General features: G+C 39.9%; 1 pseudogene; it reads right to left on the reverse strand.

Moving 5' to 3' along the window:
• Positions 1-12276: 12276 nt before the first annotated feature.
• The window catches only part of LOC117975961 (putative ankyrin repeat domain-containing protein 20A2), a 59244-nt pseudogene continuing 50713 nt past the window's right edge, over positions 12277-20807 (reverse strand).

Consider the following 20807-nt stretch of genomic DNA (forward strand, 5'->3'; position numbering starts at 1 on the left):
TCAAGGTGATGGTTCTTTATCATTCGTGAAGTATCTACCTGCACCATTTTATGACTAAATCTTTTTCCACCTAGACCTTGCCTCTAACATTACAAAATATAATTCCACATGAGTTTTGGTAGGGACATAGACAAAAACCATATTATTCTGTCCTTGACCCGATGAATCTCATGTCCTTCTCACATTGCAAAATACAAACATGCCTTGCCAGCAGTCTCCCAAAGTCTTAACTCATTTCAGGATTAACTCAAAGTTACAAAGTCCAAAGTCTCATCTGGGTCAAGGCTACAGTCTCTTTTGCCTATGAGTCTCTGAAATAAAAAGCAGGCATTGTGTAAGCTTTCCATATCCAAAAGGAAGACATTTTCCAGAAAGCTTCTTATTTCTCTCTGAGACCTCCTCAGCCTGGCCTTCACTGTCCATGTTTCTGTCAGGATTTTTGTCACAACCATTGAACCAGACTCTAAAATGGTCCAAAGTTTTTCTCATCTATCTTCTTTTGAGCCCTCCAAACTCTTCCAACCTCCGTCCATTACCTGGTTCCAAAGCTGCTTCCACATTTCCAGGTATCTTTATAGCAATGCTTCTGTCCTTATTTGCCATTTTCTGTATGATTTATTTTGAAAAAGAGGTTTAATTGGCTCATGGTTCTAAGCACAGTGCTTCTGCTTCTAGGCCTCAGAAATCTTTCAATAATCATGGAAGGCAAAGAAAGAATCAATTGTCTCACATGGCAAGGGGAAAACACGGAGAGTAGGGAGGTGATATAGAGTTTTCAGTGACCACATCTCATGAGAAGTCACTCATTATTGTGAGGATGGTAGAAGGGCATGGTGCTGAACCATTCATGAGAAATTTGCCTTCATAATTCAGTCACCTTATACCAGGATCCACCTTCCACATTAGGAAATATAATTCAACATGAGATTCGGTGGGGACACATTCAAATTGCATCATCAATCTTTGAATATAAAGACATCCACAGCAGGCTTTATCCAGCCAACTTCTTTGAGACTCTTTATAGAGTTTGAGGTCTAGAGCATATACACTAAAATATTCATACTTCAAAAAGCAATAAAGTGGTATTATCGTTTTTCCAAAAGTTACAGCAGTAGTTTAGGCATTCATAGTATGATTTAGTTCACGATTGCTACTGTTTCTATTCTATCACCATATTAACTGTTTCCTATACAATTCTGTATTCAGCTGGATTTCAGTTGAGCACAAAACCATCCTTGTACTAGCTCTTTGCTAGTGTTATTATTCTGCTGTAGAAAGTATCCTTGAGCTGGAAACCGTCCACGATCGAGTATCGAGTCATTCAACACTATCAATTCCTGGGTGACTTTTTGAAAAAGTAGTATCTCTTGTTGCAAGAAATGCTGCATCTGTGAGTCCATGTCTCTCACTGGAATTGGATGGAAGTGGTGAATTTCAGCCAAAGTGGCCAAAGAAATCCTGTTCCTGTGATTCTGACGTCATCCGCCTCTGCACCTCTGTCTTCCCTTCTGCCACATGTTGCCTGCTCTCCATGACTTTGGTAAGAGCTTCCTTGTGTATGTGGATGATGTCCAGGATGTTGGTCTGGTGTCCCTGAGACAGCACTAACAGGTCCATGGCTGGGTCCAGGTCCTTCCTGGACTGACTGGCAAAGAGCTCACTGACAGAGTGGAAGGCATCTATACTGAAGTGGATGGCCTGGTCCAGCTCCAAGGCCTGGCTGAGGCTGAAGAAGAACTGGCAGGCTTGTGATGCTCTTTCTCAAAGCCTGTCACCACTCATTGGCTGTGAAGTTGAGCTGAGTGCCCTGTTGTCCATCTTCTTGGTGAAGCACTTGAAGCCGTCAGTCTTGCTCTCCCACTCCTAAAAGTTGAGTGTCACACTGGGGTGGGCTCAGGGCCAGGAAGAATCTGGCACTCACCATCTCATCCTTCTCAGCCTTCCTCTTGCCCTGTCTCCAGGCTATCTCTTCAGTGCTGGTGGGGCACATCAGGAATTGACAAAAAATGTGGCACCGCACCTGCATCCAGAAGCTGGCTGTGTGGTTCATCTACAAGATTGGGCCCTTTCTGCACTTGAACATAGATCCACTTCACCATAGATGCCTTCCACACTGTCAGGGAGCTCTTTGCCCATCAGCCCAGGCGGGACCTGGACCCAGTCATGGACCTGTTAGTGCTGTCTCAGGGACACCAGGCCAACATTCTGGACATCATCCACATACACAAGGAAGCTCTTACCAGAGTCCTCCTCAAGATGGCCTGTGGTCTGCCTCTTGGCACCCGAGAAGCCCACAGTGCTGTAGAAGCCCTGATGCTTGGACTGGAGCCCCAAAGGCAGCACACACCCCACTTCTGAGCCTGCTGCTCGTTTCCTCTATGTGGCTCCATTTGCAGCACATTTGTTGCACTGAGGCCTGTGCATGCCAGGCAAAGCCAAGCTGTCTCAAAGAGCAACCACCCACCTCTGCAAGGGTGTGCCAGGAGCCAGTGGACCAGCCACCAACGTCACTCCCTGCCAGTCAGGGTAAATCAGTTATTCTGCCCTGGAGGTGGAGCCCCAGTGCCATCTGCTTTTCCTCAGGACTCCACTCCATCAGCTGTCAGGTGGTGGTCACTCAGACTGTGGGAAACTGGCCATCCCTGTTTCCTTGAGTGGGTGAGGTTGGTGACTTCTCCACCTGCTCCTGGCACACACTTGCAGAGGTGGATCGTTGCTCTTTGATCCAGCTTGGCCTTGCCTGGCATGCACAGGCCCCAGGTACTGAGAAGCTGCTCCGAGTAAGTTTGTCTTGGACCAAATTCTAAGTCTGGCCAGGGCCACAGAAGGCTGAGTCCCCTGGGTGGTAATCCTGTCTGCTGAAGGGGGGTCCATGGTGCCTCTCCCCTCCCAGGGCTCAGGATGAGGTCCGACTGGGACAGGATGCTTTAGGTATGGGACTTGTGCCCCAGGAGGGGGCCTCTGTCACACAGGTTGGGTGAGAAGATGTATGGCATGGTGCTGGCTGCCAGGGCTGTTGGGATGCACGTTCACCCTTCCCTTCAGGGACCTCAAAGTGACCAGCTTCCCCTTTATGAATGACTTCCCAAGGCCCAGGAGCCATTTGGGGCTGCAGAGCAGCTGGCTGCATGCTGCCCTGGCTTCTTCCATGTTGTGCTGGTCACTACCCACCAAGGGGGGTCAGATGCAGGCACAATGTAGGACGGTTGTCTCTGCACCTGTGTCTTGGTTATCATGGAGCTAGACTGGGCCTGGTGACCGTGTCCTGATGGGATTGTCCTGGGTGGTCACAGAGGTGATCAGAAAAGATGCAGAATGGAATTGCTGTGAGGATGAATGAGACGACTGTCAGCACAGAACAGGCAGCCAGTGAGTGTTCAGGGATTACCCTCAGTAGCTGCCCAGAGGCCAAAACCACCCACCTGATAGTGACTTTCCCCAAGCCAGGAGGAAGAGAAAAGAGCAGGTCCCACTCACCTGAGTCTGATCAGTGAGCTGTGTTGAGATGTGCCTCTCATCTAGAAAATGGTCCTTCACGCAGAGCTACTCACAGACACTGCTGTGTGTCTCTAACTGCTCCACAACACAGAGGCGATGGGGACTCAGCAACAGTAACATTGTGGGGTGACACAACCGACCACCATGGGAGCCTGCTTGGGTCAACAGGGCCCAGAGTCAGTGTCCTCTATCCCCTGAACTGACATGTGTGTATGCAATGTATTTGTGTATGCATGTGTGCCTGTGTGTGTGTGTGTGTGTATGTGTGTGTTTGTCTTGCTTCTCTGGACAGGCCTAGCTTCTCCACTCATGGGTGCACCCAGGTCCTCATCACTGTCACCTTAGAGCATTAGAGACTCTATAGGGCTCCCCAATCTCTGCCCTCCCCACCCATGGTGGTCCTGGGGATGCAGACAGAGGAGGGGCACTGCATAATGCTGAGAGGGCTGGCACCCTCTCTAGGTGGAACACAGGTCATTTGTAAAGTTGTAGGTCTGCCAGGCAGTATTGGATTCAACACATCTTCTCACCTTCTCTTTCCAGCCACCCTCCAGGGTGCCCTGACTCACCTTCCCTGTAGATGGAGGCAAGGAGGCTCCACAGACAACCCCCCTGCCTGAGGTCACATAGTGGCCAGCAGGCCAGGTACTGACCAACTGCCCCTGACCAGGTTCCCAGTGATGAGTGATGAGGCCCCTAATGACCACTCCTCCATTGACCAGGTCCCACTGATCAAGTCCCCATTGACCATGTCTTCCTAACCAGGCCCACACTTAATAGGCCTCATGGGCCAGACCCCACTGACTAATTTTCCACTGACCTGGTCCCCATTGACAAGACCGGGTTCCCACTGACAAGACCACAATTTACCAGGTTGCTGCTCACCCGACCCCCCACTGAACAATTCTCCATGGACGAGTCCCCAGCTGACCGAGCCCCCTCTGACCAGGCCCTCACTGACCAGGCCCCGAGCCACTACGGCCCCACACTGACCAGGCCCGTGGTATACTGTATATGCCCCACCAACCAGTTTTTCATTGTTTATTTTCCAACAGATCAGGCCCCACTAATAAAGCCACCACTGACTAGGTCTCCCCACTGACCAGGCTTCCAATGACTAGGTCGCCAGGTCCCCACTGATGAGGCCTTTACTGAGGAGGCCGCCACTAACCAGGCCCCTGCTGATCAGGTCCCAAATGAATAGGTCCTGATGACCAGGTCATCTCTGACCATGGTCCATTGACCAGGCCCCGGAGCAGCGGGGCTCAAAGTCTCATTACAATGTCCCCCTCAGCTCATAGACCCTCCCTCCCTGCATGTGTGCCCAGAAGTCAGGCCCTGGGGGTTTTTTTGGGACATGGCCTTTCCTCCAAGACACAGGGAGAGAGAGTTGGCCTCAGGCTCCAGGTTCCCAGCTCCACACTCACCCCAAAGGCCCTCTGGCCCCATCTCAAAGGAGACAGTGAGGTGGCCTGACACTGCCTGGACACACCATCTACCCTATTCCTGAGTGTCAGAGTGTGAGGAAGGGAGGGATGTTTGGCAGATGAGACACCCTGTGCTGTTGGGTCTCCCAGGGCCCTTCCCACAGAGCCCCGATCTAAAGACACAACACAGAAGCTACAGGAAGACTAATCCAGAACCTCGGAGGCTCAGCCAGGGACCACATAAGGACTCTCCCCAGACAGCCAGAAGGCCCTTTGCTAGTTTCTTGGTACCTCAGTGGATGCGGCAGTGGTTCTTCTGTTGGAGACCAGTGAGTACAGGCTGGGGAGGGCTCACCTGTGCTTCCTCAGTGGCTCCACTTCTGCTTCTAAAAAAATTTACTCATTCCAGAGCTGGGGCAGAGAAAATACAAGATGAGTTTAGAACATCTTCTGCCAGAAAGTAAAAAAGTGCTGACAGAGTAATGGAGACAAATCAAAAAGACATAAAGTCAGCTTGGAATGTCTACTACTGGCCTAATCTTGGGGAAATGGAGCATCAGAATCATGAGCTTTCCTTCTCCCTTATTTATTGGTTTTATTTCTCCATGTAGAACAAAGAAGAGAATAAGAAAATAATCATCTGGCAACCATCATAGTAATAATTGTTCAAACACAAGTCATCCATGAAATGCTAAATCTAGTGGGTTCTGAGGAGTAACCAGATATTTACAGAGCCTCAAAGTATCTCCATACAAAATATGGTTGAACTACAAAAAGAAAATCGTAACATTAGAGTGGACAAACCTGGCAGTACTCCTTAAGTCTCCTAAGTAATACAAACTGTAAAATGCAAATAAGCCTTCGATGACCTTTACTAACCTTTACCAAAGTATCAATGATGACTTGGTTGTTTAAATAGCTGACATTTGGGCAATTTGAATATGTCAAACTCAATAATACTGGTTTTCATTTGCAAGATCCACTTAAAACTTAAGGAGGCTAAAAAACATCATTTAAAATACCCTATAAATTATCATCATATATATGATACAAAAATATCCTACTTCAGTAAATATTGTAATGTTATATATTTTATGAGAAACAATTAAAATGTGTAAATAGCCCAGTAATAAAGTTTTATAATCTTTTAAATCATTATACAATTTTTCCTTAAGAGTTTATGGTTAAATATTCTCTTCATTAGATGTGGCTTACCAGTGGATTCTAGAGAAGAAAGTAGATGGGAGCAAGTGTCCATTACAGCAACAGCTGGAAAGAAAAATAAAGAATTATGTTCTTTACCTAAAACACTTCAATTAACTAAGTGTAAGTTTAAAAACTAAAGACTTGAGAACTTTATCAGAGTTAATAAGAATGAGAAATATGTATGTACATTTACAATACAAAATTACTATTTAATAATTTACACATGGCATTCTAATTGTGTTTAAATATCAGAGCTTTTTCATTCTTCATTCATGTAATCAACAGCCACATGCTAAGGTACTAGAACCAGCACTGGAATTACAAGATGAAGATGGCATGGTCCACCTCTCAACAGTCATAAGCTATAACCTAAAAAACAGACAGGCAGGCAATGTCCATATAGAGTCATAGATACCATGACAGGTATACAGCAGGGTACTACTGGAACACACAGAAGGGACATCTACCCACTTTTATGTCAATATCATGGGCTTTCTGGTGGAGGAGATAACATAGGTTGATACCTGAAGGACAAGGAAAAGCTTCCCAGATAGAGGGAAGAGGCGAAGGCAAAGAGCCTGAGGTGAGGAAGAGCCCTGCAGAGTTCCACTCCATCCAGTTTGGTGCTAGAGCAAAGGGCAGAGTGCAGTAACTGGTGAGAGACAAGGCTGAGTAACTTGACAAGAATTACTTTGACATGGCTGTTTTTATTTCATGGTGAAAAATTTGGAACTTTTCCTGAGAACAAGTGTAAGCCAATGACACAGTAAATGACAGGAGATTTAAAATGTCACCTGTCAAGTGACTGCTTATGAAGGATTATTGCTCATCTAAGTATTTCTGAATGAGTCTTAGGTCTGTTGGCCTTCAATCTCTACTGAAACCCCGAAAACCTGATGATGCTTTTGTTTTCTGAGAATCGTTTCAGTGTGCTGGCTGACAGTTCCATGAGGATGGCAAAACTTAAGAAAGTGTAGAGCCAGTGAAAAAGAGATGCACAGACTTCTTGGGAACTGTTTAAGCTTTGGAACATGATGAATTTATGGTGCATAAGTACAGTCTTCTCTATGAAAGTTTCTGTTTTCACATCTTTCATTAGATGTGTGTAAGAAAAAAAATATTGATGTAGTATCTACTAACCCAAGAATGAAAAGGAATGCCATTTGCTTTTTACACTTTATTTCTAAAATAAACCTAAATTTAATTAATAAATTTTGGCAACGTACTTCTCTTTGTTTCTCTAATTATTTATTCTACACAGTCCGGCTCCATCTAAAATAAGTAAAAATAATAATAATGTCTAAATTAAACAAGAAACATTATCATGAAAATCATGTATCACTTACAAAATGTGGCCTTTAGTATTTTTAGTGACTAGACATAACTTGAAGTTTGCTTAAATAGAAAAATAATCACATAAATAAAATAAAATTTCTACTTATTTTAAGTTTAGATAACAGAGGATGTATATGTGTAATGCTGTTTAGAGTAATCTGAAAAAATGCAGTTAATATTGATCTATTGCATATACATGATTTTAGAAAGATAGTGTTTTATTAGTACAAAGGTTAAACAATGGCCAGGCATGGTGGCTCATACCTGTAATCCCAGCACTTGGGGAGGCCAAAGCAAGCAGATCACAAGGTCAGGAGATCGTGACCATCCTGGCCAACATGGGGAAACCCCATCTCTACTAAAAATACAAAAATTAGCTGGACGTGGTGATGTGCAATTGTAGTCCCAGCTACTTGGGATACTAAGGCAGGAGAATTGCTTGAAGCCAGGAGGTGGAGGTTGCAGTGAGCCAAGACTGCACCACTGCACTCCAGCCTGGTGACAGAGTGAGACCCTGTCTCACAAAAAAAAAAAAAAAAAAAAAAAAGATTAAGTAATTGAGGCCATCTTTTGCAATGAATGCATTGCTTTGAAATTCTTAGAAAACTCTGCCCTTTATAAAAGTTTAATCCATTTTTTACTTCAATAAATTTTATCTTAAAAAGAAATTTCTGTTCTCTACTTATAGTAAACTTTTCTTTTTTTTTCTAGTTTGTATTCTAAATTAACGTGGTACCTCTGTAAGTTTCTTCCAAAGGCATATTGAGGGATACCGAGGTTTGCAGTACAATTAAACCCATCACACGGGTAGTGAGCATAGGACCCAAGAAGTAGTTTTTAAACCCTGGCCCACTCTGTCCCTCCCCGTTCTTATTTCCCGGTGTCTATTATTCCAATGTTTATGACAATGTGCACCCAATGTGTAGCTCCCACATGACTGAAAACATGAGATATTTGGTTTCTGTTTCTGCGTCGGTTTTCTTAGGAGAGTGGATTCCAGCTGTATTCATGTTGCTGCAAATGACGTGATTTTGTTCTTTTCATGGCTGCATAGTATTCCATGGTATATATGGAATTTTCCAATCTACCTTGGATTTTCAATGTACCTTGGATGTACCTGGATTGACTCCACGTCTTTGCTATTGTGAATAGTGCTGCAATGAACATACATGTGTATACATCTTTTTGTTACAATGATTTATTGTCCTTTCGGCATACCCCTAGTATAGTAATGGGGTTGCTGCATCCAACAGTCATCCTTAGTTCTTAATTTCCAAACTGCTCTCCATAGTAGCTGAATTAATTTACATTGCCACAAACGGTTTGTGTTCCCTTTTCTCCACAGCCTCCCCAACATCCTTTTTTAAGTTTTTATTTATTATTTGTTTTTAACAAAAGTCATTGTGACCGGTGTGAAATGGTATCTCACTGATGTTTTGTTTGGCATTTTTATGATGATTAGCAATGGCAAGCATTTGTTAATGTTTGTTGGCCACTTATGTGTGTTATTTTGAGAAGTGTCTGTTCATGTCCTTTGCCCAGTTTTAATGGTGTTATTTATTTTTCGCTTGTTGATTTGTTTAGGTCTCTTATGGATTCTGGATAATAGGCGTTTGCTATATCCATACTTTGTGAATATTTTCTTCCATTCTTTAGGCTGTCTGTTTAATCCCGTGATAGTTTCTCATGCTGTGCAGAAGCTATTTAGCTAAATTAGATCACACTTGTCAATTTTTGTTATTCTTGCAATTGCTTTTGAGGACTTAGCCATAAATTAATTGACAAATATGATATCCAGAAGAGTATTTCCTAGCTTTTCTTCCATGATTTTTATAGTCAGAAGATGTACTCTTATGTAAGGAAAGCACAAACCTTTTTTTTGTTTTGTTTTGAGACAGAGTCTCCATCACCAAGGCTATAGTGCAGTGGTATGATCTTGGCTTACTGCAACCTCTGTCTCCTGGGTTCAAGTGATTCTCCTGCCTAAGCCTCCTGAGTATCTGAGATTACACATGCCTGCCAACACGCCTTGCTAATTTTTGTATTTTTACTAGAGACAGGTTTCATCATGTTTGCCAGGCTGGTCTCAAACTCCTGACCTCAGGTGATTCAACTGCCTCGGCCTCCCCAAATTTTGGGATTACAAGTGTGAGCCACCATGCCTGGCCAAGCACAAAGCTTTTAACATAAAAATGGAAATGAACATTTTAGTGTTTTGTTTAATTCATAAAATGCAATTATTTTGGATTCTACTAAATAATAAACATCCATATGTGGCAAAGTGTTTGGATGCCAATCATTCAGTTGTGATTATGGGTGGGAAGAATCGAGATGGTGCAAATAAACTTTTTTTAATTTTTTTTATTTTCAAGACGGAGTCTTGCCCTGTTACCCAGGCTGGAGTGCAGTGGTGCAATCTCAGCTCCTGCAACCTCCGTCTCCCAGGTTCAAGCAATTCTCTGCCTCAGCCTTCCTAGTAGCTGGGATTACAGGTGCCCACCACCACACCAGGCTAATATTTTTTTTTGTACTTTTAGTAGAGATGGGGTTTCACCATCTTGGCCAGGCTGGTCTTGAACTCCTGACCTCGTGATACACCTGCCTCAGCCTCCCAAAGTGCTGGAATTACAGGCATGAGCCACCGCACCTGGCTGGTGCAAAGAAACTTTAAAAGTGACATGGGCCGGGTGCGGTGGCTCATGCCTGTAATCCCAGCACTTTGAGAGGCTCAGGCAGGCAGATCACAAGGTCAGGAGTTCAAGAAGAGCCTGGCCAATATGGTGAAACCCTGTCTCTACTAAAAATGCAAACATTAGCTGGGTGTAATGCTGGGTGCTTGTAGTCTCAGCTACTCAGGAGGCTGATGCAGGAGAATCACTTGAACCCGGGAGGTGGAGGTTACAGTGAGTGGAGATGACACCAAGACACTCCAGCCTGGGTGACAGAGTGAGACACTGCCTCAAAAAAAGGAAAAAAAAATGTGGTATGAACCACAGCTAAACTACAATCAATTAGTAAGCCAAAGCATCTCAAAGTATATCATCAGTTATCAGGCAATAACATGCAATTTCTAAAACCTAACCTTAATGCTGCTTTTAAAGACATTTCAAACGTGTCAGTTTCGTCACATTTATTTAATAAATTTAGCAAATGGATATCTCTTGAAAATGAGAGCTCCAGGGAATTAAAAAAATGTAAAGTTCCCATTTCCTTTCTGTGTTAACACAGCTAATTATGATCTTTACTTCACATGCAAAAGTCAACAGAACAACTCAGTATTTCACCAAATTATAAACAAGAATTATGCTAGAGAAATGAAACCCTAAAGAGAAACGGTCATATAACTAACCTCAGTCAAGTAGTTCTGGCAGTTATTTGAAGTCTGAGGTTTGAAGTAGGAATTCTTACGGGCATTTGGGGAATATATTTTCTGTTGAGTCCTATACTAGTAAGATTTTCAACACAAGGTGACTCTCGACCTCGCCTTGTAGGAAGAGCGCTGAGAAAATATTTCACCTGCTCTTTCTCCATAAAGAGCTGATACTGATCATTGCTATTTTCTTATTCGATCTGTAAAGATAGCAAAGACAAATGCTTAGTATTTCATTTTTCCTTAAATGATTCTTAATAACTTGCAGTTTTTAAAAACTTGCCCTGAGAGTAAACCAAATTACCCACTAAATAGTGTTTTCACACAGAACATGTGTAAGAGCATACCTGTTGTAAGGATTTATAATTTTAAAATCGTTCTAAAGAAGCACCATTGTTTCTAAGGTGATTTCTACTGAACAACAGTTCAAACAAAGTAGACAGGGAAGAGAAATGGCTATCAGTGATGTATGGCTCAACAGGTAAAACTTCTTGCCTTCTAAAATGGCTCTACTTGTAAGATTCTGAAGATTCCATTAGAAATACTTGTATTTAAAGGGTAATAATGTGGGAAAATGAATATGTTGATTTTCTTGATTATAAGAACCACTTCACTAGAAATAATTATATCAAAACATCATGTTGTACTCCTTAATGTAGGTTAAGAAAACTAAAATGAACAAAAAAAATCTAGGAATACTTGTGTTTAGTAAACCAGTTTTAGATTTCACTCTTGTACATTTCACCCATTATCTAGGACCAATTAAACATTTGGCACTGAGGAATAATTCAGAGCAACAACTCCTAGGGGAGAACTAGATTGTCTGGTTGGTGATCAAAAAGAACTAAAGCATCTCTGAAGGCAATTAGTCCCCAACACTGTGACAAAGGCCCTGGAGGTGGGGCATATTCTTTCTGCCTTCCACACACTGCTTCAGGCTGAACAAGGTGTTATTTTTTAACCGCTTTGTGAATTACACTTCTTTAAATTCCTGTGATAATTATTCCCTATTTCACAAGGGTGCCTTTCTGTAACATCTTGAATATGTTACACAAATAGTCTTTCTTGACGCCCCCTCTGGTGATAATACTAAAGATCACAATCAAAAACAATTGTGCCCAGAGTAGCAGGACCACTTTGCATTTAGGTTGTGATCTACAGAAAAGTAAATTAAACACATTAATATTTCTATTTAGGGAAATTCTGACAAGTAATTTTATAACAAGATCACTTCATTAATTATAAAGCTTCAAAAATACTTAGTGAAAAAAACTAACAGATCAGGTTAATTACATGAGACTTTTCAGGGAAAAAAGCCATACAAAAGCAAAAAAAAAAAAATGAGAGGAGAGACAAAAACTATCTTTGACTAACATTTTAAAGGTAAGATTATTTACTAACATTATTTTTCAAAATTACATTGTGAAATTAGCATTCACTTCCTTCTAATCTCCTGAAGCCATCTCACTAAAAATTATGTTTTTGAAACAAATTAATGAGCTTAATTCATTTTCTATGAGTGTATGTTTTGACTTAGTTAATTTTTTTGACATGGAATTGTTAGCTTTCAACGCTGCTGCAAAGGCTTCCTTACATTCTTCTAACTCAGTTGTAACCTCTTCATAAGCAGTTTTCATTTTGTAGAATTTACATTCCACATCTTTAAGTGTGAGTTCCTTCTTATTTAGTGAAGCTGTATTATATCCTCGTTTAACTGCTCTAATTGTTTTTTATATTGTGCTTGTTCCTAAAACAGAGGAAAAGAATACACTTTTAAAACAATTATAACCTAATTATTATGTTCGTTGCCTTTCATTTTGAGTCAGTGATTCAAAGAGTATTTTTAATATGTTAAAAAAGAGGCTGAAGTTTAAAATATTTCAGCAATATCAAAACTAATAACTGAATTCAGAATTAAGTCTGATTTGTAAAAATTTGAAATCATAATTATGCTAGTATTAATGTAATCTGGTCATATCAAAAGTAATAGAATCCATTCATAATTTTAAAAAGTGATCAATGAACACTGTAGCTTAAGACCAATTCATAATTATCACATAATTTCTAAATCACAATTTTTTCCTATGCCAACTGGTCTTAATCATCAAATGACTCCATAATGAGAATCATTACTCTGAAAGATTGATTTTGTTATAATAATAATGGAAATTTAAATATTTAAAAGAAAAAACAGATACCATTTTTTTCTAGAACTCTACAAAGCAGATTGCTACAAGAGAGGCAGAGGAAACTCTCTCTCTCTCTCTCTCTCTCTCTCTATATATATATATATATATATATCTCCAAAATATAATTTGCAGTGAAATAAATGAAAGCACATTACAAGTAAACTTACCTGATTTAAACAACTCACCTGTAAATGGATTTCTTCTAATTTTTCTACTGCCTGCATTGCCCTTTCATCTAGCTCTGATTTATATTCTTGTAGTTTACTAAGTTCTACCATACTGTTTTCCATATGTGTCTTAAGATTTAATATTTCTTCTTCCAACATCTTTTTTTGCTCCTCAAGTTTTTCACATTCCTGTTGTATTTTTTTCATAGATAATAACTCCTGTTGAAAAACTTGATTCTCTTTAGCCAAATTGACACATTTTGAAGATACAGCTTCCTTCTCCGCCATAGGATCATCAAACTGCATGAATAAGATAGTATAGCTTGATAATGAAGTAGGGTGAGGATAATCTAATACAAAACCAATAGCAAATTTTGAAATGCATTTACTTGCAATAAAATGTTATCTGTAATGCAGCAGATTCTTCAAATGTGAACCCTTAAATTACTCAGAATTTTAAGAACAAAGTTAAAGCTACCATGAGTCATAAAAATATATTCTTTACTATCATCATCTTTGCCACAGAATTTTTGTACTTCATTTTACTTTTATTTTTCTGATAATTCATTTTTGTTCCTCCTTAAATGGCACAAAGTTATCTCCTAGTAAAAAGTGTCTAACCCCCTTCCTTCATTATCATTCCCCACAGTATGTCAAAAAAAGTTTCAGAGATATCATATTGAGTTATTTAGGCAAAGTCAATAAATGGGTCTAGGAATAAGACTTTGAAAATAATATTACACTCTATATTAGGCATGGTGGCTCATGCCTGTAATCCTAGCACTTTAAAAAGCTGTGGCAGAAAGATCACTTGAGGCCAGGAATTTGAGATCAGCCAGAGCAACATAGTGAGACCCCCATCTCTACAAAAAATATATTTTTTTAATTACCCGGGCATGGTGGCTCATGCCTGTAGACCCAGCTAGTTGGGATACTGAGGCAAAAGTATGGCTTGTACCCAGAGTTCAGGGCTGCAGTGAATTATTATCACTGCACTTCTGCCTGGATGACAGACAAAGACCCTATCTCAAAAAAAAAAAACACAAAATAATGAAATCTATGATTAAGGATTCTGATGCTATAAGCCTTTCCTTAAACTGCAAATGTTTCATGCTAATTTGAGTTGCATTTTAAGAAGTAATGATTCTTGGGGTAAAGGCCATAGAATACGGTACCCAGAAATAAATCCACATATTTCCAGCCAACTGATTTTGGACGAACATGCCAAGAACATACGCTGGGGAAAGGACAGCCTCTTCAAATGAATGACACTGGGAAAACTAAATATCCATATAGAGAAGAATGATACTAGCTTCCTATGCAACACCATATAACAACATAAACTCAGAATCGATTGAGACTGAATTGTAAGGCCCAAAATTATCAAACTACTCTAAGTAAATATAGGGAAAATGCTTGAGGACATTAGTCTGCACAAAGATTTTTATGGGTAAGAGATGAGAAGCATAGGCAAACAACAAATCATAGACAAATGACACTACATTAAGCTAAAGAGCTTCTGTCGGGCAAACAACTGAGTGAAGAGAAAACCTGCAGAATGGGAGAAAATACTGTCAAGCTATTCATCTAATAAGGGACTAATATACAAAATATACAAAAAACCTCAAACAACTTCACAGTAAAAAAAAAAAAAAATCAGAGTTTAAAATTGGGCAAAATATCTAACCATACTTTTTTTAGAAAAAGAAATACAAATAGCCAATAAATAAATTTTAAAATGCTCAGTATCACTAATCCTCAGGGAAATACAAATCAAATCTACAATGTGATATAATCTTGCTTCAATTTGAATAAATTGCTATCATTGAAAAGACAAAAAAAAAATGCTGATGACGCTCCAGAGAACAGTAAACACTTACATGCTATTGGTGGGAAGGTAAATCAGTGCAGCCACTATAGAGAACAACATGAGGTTTTCTCAAAAAAACTAATAATGGGACTGCCGAGGGATCTAGCCACCCCACTACTGGGTATTCAGGCAATAGAAAAGAAAACAATAGATCAAAAGGATATCTGTCCTCATATGTTTACTGTAGCATTATTCACAACAGCTTGTGTATGGAATCAACCTACATGTCCATCACCAAATGAATGGACGAAAAACTGTGGCACACAAACTCAATGGAATACTATTCACCGTATAAAGGAATTAAATCCTGTTATTCGTGGCCACGTGGATCAGTCTGAGGGATGTTATGTTAAGTGCAGACACAGAAAGATAAATACTGCACATTATTACTCATGTGTGGGAGCTAAAGGAAAATTGAGGGCTGGGCAATATGCCTGATGCCTGTAATTTCCTAGCACTTTGTAAGATCAAGGCAGGAGAATCATTTGAGGCCAAAAGTTCCAGAGCACCCTGGGCAACATAGGGAGATATCTCCACAAAGTAAAAAATCAGACAGGTGCAATGGTGCATGCCCATAATCCCAGCTCTTCAGGAGGCTGAAGTGTGAGGATCACATGGTCCCAAGAGTTTGAGGCTGCAGTGAACTATGATCAAACCACTGTCTCCAGTCTGGGTGACTACAGTTGCCCAGAGCCCAGACTACACTAGCAAAACCCTGTCTCTTAACAACAAAAAGAAACTCATAGAAGTAGGGGAGGGGAGGCTGGTTAATGGATACAGAATTACAGTTAGATAAGAGGAATGAGTTCTGCTGTTCTGTGGCATTGTAGGGTGAATATGGTTAACTATGATTAATTGTATATTTTTAAAAAGCCAGAAGATTTTGAATGTTCACAATTCAAAGAAATGAAAAATGGTTGAAGTAGTAAATGTGCTAGTTAGCTTGATCATTACACACTATATACATGAATAAAAATATCACTCTATAGCCCATAATTATGTATATATGTGTCAATTAAAACAAGAGAAGCTACATTCATCCCATTTAAAAAACAGAATATGGGCCAGCCTTACTGACTTCCTTCTAATGAGTAGAATGTAGTGAAAGGGATATCATGTGGCTTCCCTATCTCAGACTGTTTTCCCTTGGAACCCAGCCCCAATTGTGAGAGACATCAGGCCACAAAGAGAGCCTGAAAGTGCCTGTGTCAGTGTTTATGCTTCCTGTCCCAACCAAGTTTACAGCCGATGGCCAGCATCAACCATCAAACACATGGGTGACCAAAGCTTCAGAGGATTCCATTTCCCCAACTGATCAGCTGTTCCTAGGGAAGCTGAAGGGAGCAGAGACAAGCTGTCCTGGCCAAGTTTTTCCCAAACCACAGGTTCATGAACAAAATAAATGTTTTTCTTTCAAGCCACAAGACTCTGGGTAATTGTTAGAAAAATAACTTTTAAAAAGAGACAACAGGAAACATAACTTATGCAGCAGAAAAGTCTCCTTTAAAGTAGGATCTAATAAATGTTGAGATTTATTTATTGATGTCAAACATTATTGAGAAGCAGCAGATAACCAGGAGAGAGACATAAGCGGCTGAGGAGGAAATTTTCCTCAAACTCCTTCAATTATGGACTCTGATAACAAGGCAAGGGTGTCTCCTTACAATTTCCCCTCAAGTTAGGAAATAAGACTGGGAAGCAAGAAGATGTATGATTTGAAAAACAACTAGAAATACTTGGTGACATAGCCCAAATCAGACATTTACCTGATTTCAATTAACTAAAATTCTAAAAGAAGAAGTTTTGAGTATTTATTAATCAACCTAGTATTCAATTTTCATTTTCTTTTCTAAATGAGGAAATAAGGAGAATATTATGGAATGATTTTTATTCTTCACAGAAGTAAAATAAACATAGTGTGTTTTGAGTGTTAAGACATCAAATGCAATTTCTCCTTTACCTTATTCCAAGCTTGTTCGTATGGAGAAGTTAAGACCATCCCATCTCTATGTTATGCCACAATGCTTCTCTGTAGCACACAACTTGGCTCTGAAATTTTGAAAGTCAAAATACTAATATACTATGTGTCTCTGATAAATTGCCTGAACGTTACCTGATTTTGAAGTGCTGCACTCCTAAGACTTTTTCTTGGAATGAGTTAATCTTTTTATTCCAAGAATCCTCTACTGAGCTAGAAAGCAGAGCTGTGCATCTCTGTTTCAGTAAAAGGAGGTCAATAAAGGGAACTGTGGTTTCTGAGAATGCAAGATCTGCACTAAGAAAAGGATTAGCCACAGTGCTACCCAAGAGAACCAGCTGCCAGGTGGAAAGAGGTTCTGTAAACTGCAAGATGATGACTTCACTTGATTTCCACTGAGGAAAGCTGGCGGCTCAGACTTAAACTTCTCCTTCCTAGATGGTAAACATCTATGGAAGGTTCTATGAATCATAATGAGTTAGTAAAACATAATGCACTAAATATTAGACTATGTCAGCAGATCCTGTGACCAAAACTTACTGAAAATATAACTATAGTGGGAGGTAATGGAAAAGAGACTAAAGGTTTGAATGGAGAAGAAAAGAAATTAAGTGTGTCTTGTAAGCCTGGCTTCTGATCACGTCTTAGAGTAAGTAAGGTATAAGCTGGCAAGAGACTCCTTTGTGACACAAAAGGTGAAGTTACAGATATTCCACTAAATTTAATTTTTATTATGACATAAGACAACTGGTAATATGCAACATGATTGAAAAAAAACTTCTCATTCAATTCGATTGGGCCTTGACATAGGAATAGACATAAACAAGCTAAGAACTGATAATCTAAAAATAAACCTGCACATTTAAAGTCAATTGCTTTTATACAAGCTTAACAAAAGAACAAAATGGGAAAAGAATAGTCTTTTCAACAAATGGTGCTGGGACAACTGGGTGTCCATATGCAAAAAATAAATAAAGTTTGACCAAATATCTTATTTAAAAATTAATTCAAAATAAAACAGTTAACTCTAACAGCTAAAACTATAAAACCTTCAGAAGAAAATACTGGCATAAATCTTTGTGACTGCATTTGGCAGTGTTTTCTTAGCTATGACTCCAAAGGAAAAATGGATTCAATGGACTTCAAAGTTGAAAACTGCTGTGCCTGGGAAGACAGCATCAAGAAGTGAAAAGGTAAGACGCCAAGTAGAAGAAAGTATTTGAAAAGCGTATATCTGATAAAGGACTTACATATATAGGAAATATAAATAACTCTTGCAATTAATAAACAATGAGATAACCCAATTTTTAAAAATGGGCAAAGATTTTGAATAGATACATCTGCAAAGAAGATATAAGGATGGATACGCACATTAATAGATGCTTAATGTAATTAGTCATTAGGAAAATGTAAATCAAAACCACAGGTGGTATCACCTCACACCACAGGATAAAATGTTTGTTCAAGAGAAAAGAGTAAGTGTTAGGAAAAATGTAAGGAAATTAAAACCCTTATCTAATGCTTCTGGGAATGTAAAGTGATGCAGCCACTTTGGAAAACAAACTGGCAGCTACTTAAAAGGTTAAGCATGAAGTTACCATATGACCCAGAAATTCCAGTCATAGGTATATACTCCAGAAAAATAAAAACATACGCAAGCACAAAAACTCATACATAAATGTTTACAGCAGCATTATTAATAGGAGTCAAAAAGTGGAAAGAACCAGAACGTCTGTCACCTTTGGGTGGGAGAGAACCCAAAGGTCCATCACCTGGCGAATGGATAAATAAAATGTTTGATATATCCATACAATGGAATATTACTCAGCAATAAGAAGAAATTAAGTACAGATACCGTGTTAGGAGGAGACAGCAAAATGCCTAGGCAGATACGGAAGGGTCCCGGAGAATCTCCAACCAGCCCCACAAGTGTTTACACCAGATGTTATGTGCAGATAAGGGAACCTGGACTTGTCTTGCCTGGACATGCCCGCAGCAGACCGGAGGCCCACATGCAGTGGGGGGATGGGATGGAGTCACCAGGAATTCACGCCTTATGCAGAGGAGGAGCCTGGCCGCTTCAGCTCATGTGATCCTGGTCTTCAATTGTGAGGTGGAAACCTCTTTGCAGGACCCCTCTCTTTGCTGAGAGCTGTCCTTTCACATAATAAATTCTGCCCTCCTCAATGTGTCTGCATGCTTAATTTTTCCTGGTCACGAGAGAAGAACCCAGATGTAGCTGAACTAAGGAGAAAAACCCGGCATCAATACCTGCTACAGCACAGATGCAGCATGAAAAATTATGCTAAGTGAAATAAGCCAGTCCCAGCAGACCACTTGCTTTTTATTTCAGAGGTTTATAGGCAAATCTATACAAAGAAGGTGGGTGGTTCCCTAGGGGTGAGGGAGGAAGGGAAAACTAGTGAAGATGGCTAAATGATGTGGGGTTTGTTTTTAGGGTGATGAAAATGTTCTAAAATTAATTGTAATGATGACGGCATAACTCTCTGAAAATACTAAAGTTAATGAATTCTATACTTTAAATGAGTGAATTGCATGGCGTGTTCATTATTTCTCAATAAACCTGTTACCCCCCACCCCAAATTAATTTGGTACTAGAGATCTGGAGATAGGTACTGCTTGGTTTCAAATCACTGGCCAGGGTTCAAGGTCTAAGAGAATCAACAACATGTCCTTTTTATAGAAAAAGAGATTTATATTTTACAAGCTATCCTTTTCATTAGTATCAAGTCTGTAAAATTAAATGAAAAATCTTTCTTTCACTGCTTAAAGCACTGACAGATTTATATAGAGGAATAAGACCTTGTTTTCTTTGGCCAAAATTTCTATCTAAAGGGTCTGGGAAACACACCCTTCAAATTATCAAATCTCATCAGATGGGTTTTATTAACACTTATAATGTGGCTTCCTTTCTAATCTGATTCTGGTGCAGCATCACAGAGAGAAGAAGCTGAAGGAAATCAAAATATTTTACCCCCAAATATATTTTTTGACATATTTTGAAATGGCTGCTGCAGGGCCAAGAGATTGAAATGGCCCTCATTAAGGTAGCCCAATCTCTCCCCTTCTAGGTCTTCCCAGATCTGGGGAAGATTAACTAAGAGCCTGAGGCATTTAAAGTTTGAAAAGATATATTTACCCTCTATTTTCTCAACATATTTTGGCAGAATTTGGATTTTTCCATTATCAATATTTTCCAAAATGCATGATTTTTAATACCAAAACTGATTTAAAATTACCATACGTTGGAATATAAATTATTCTATTATAAAGATACATGCATTTGCATGTTCACTGCAGCACTATTCACAATAGTAAAGACATGGAATCAACCCAGATGGACATTATCAGTGATAATGGGATAAAGAAATTGTGGTATATATACACCATGGAATACTATGGAGTCATAAAAATGAATGAGATCATGCTCTTTGCAGGGATATGGATGAACCCGAAGCTGATATCTTCAGCAAACTAATGCAGGAAGAAAAAACCAAACACTGCATCTTCTCACTTATAAGTGAGAGCTGAACGATAAGAACACATGGACTGGGGGAGGGGAACAACAAACACTGGGGCCTGTTGGGGTCAGGAGGGAGAGCATCAAGATCAATAACTAATGCCCACAGGGCTTAATATCTAGGTGATGGATTGATAGGTGCAGCAAACCATCATGGAACACGTTTACCTATATAAGAAACTTGTTGGCCAGACTGGTCTTGAACTCCTGACCCCATGATCTTCCT

This window comes from Pan paniscus, chromosome 16 (assembly GCF_029289425.2).
Source record: "Pan paniscus chromosome 16, NHGRI_mPanPan1-v2.0_pri, whole genome shotgun sequence".
Classification (NCBI taxonomy): Eukaryota; Metazoa; Chordata; class Mammalia; order Primates; family Hominidae; genus Pan; species Pan paniscus.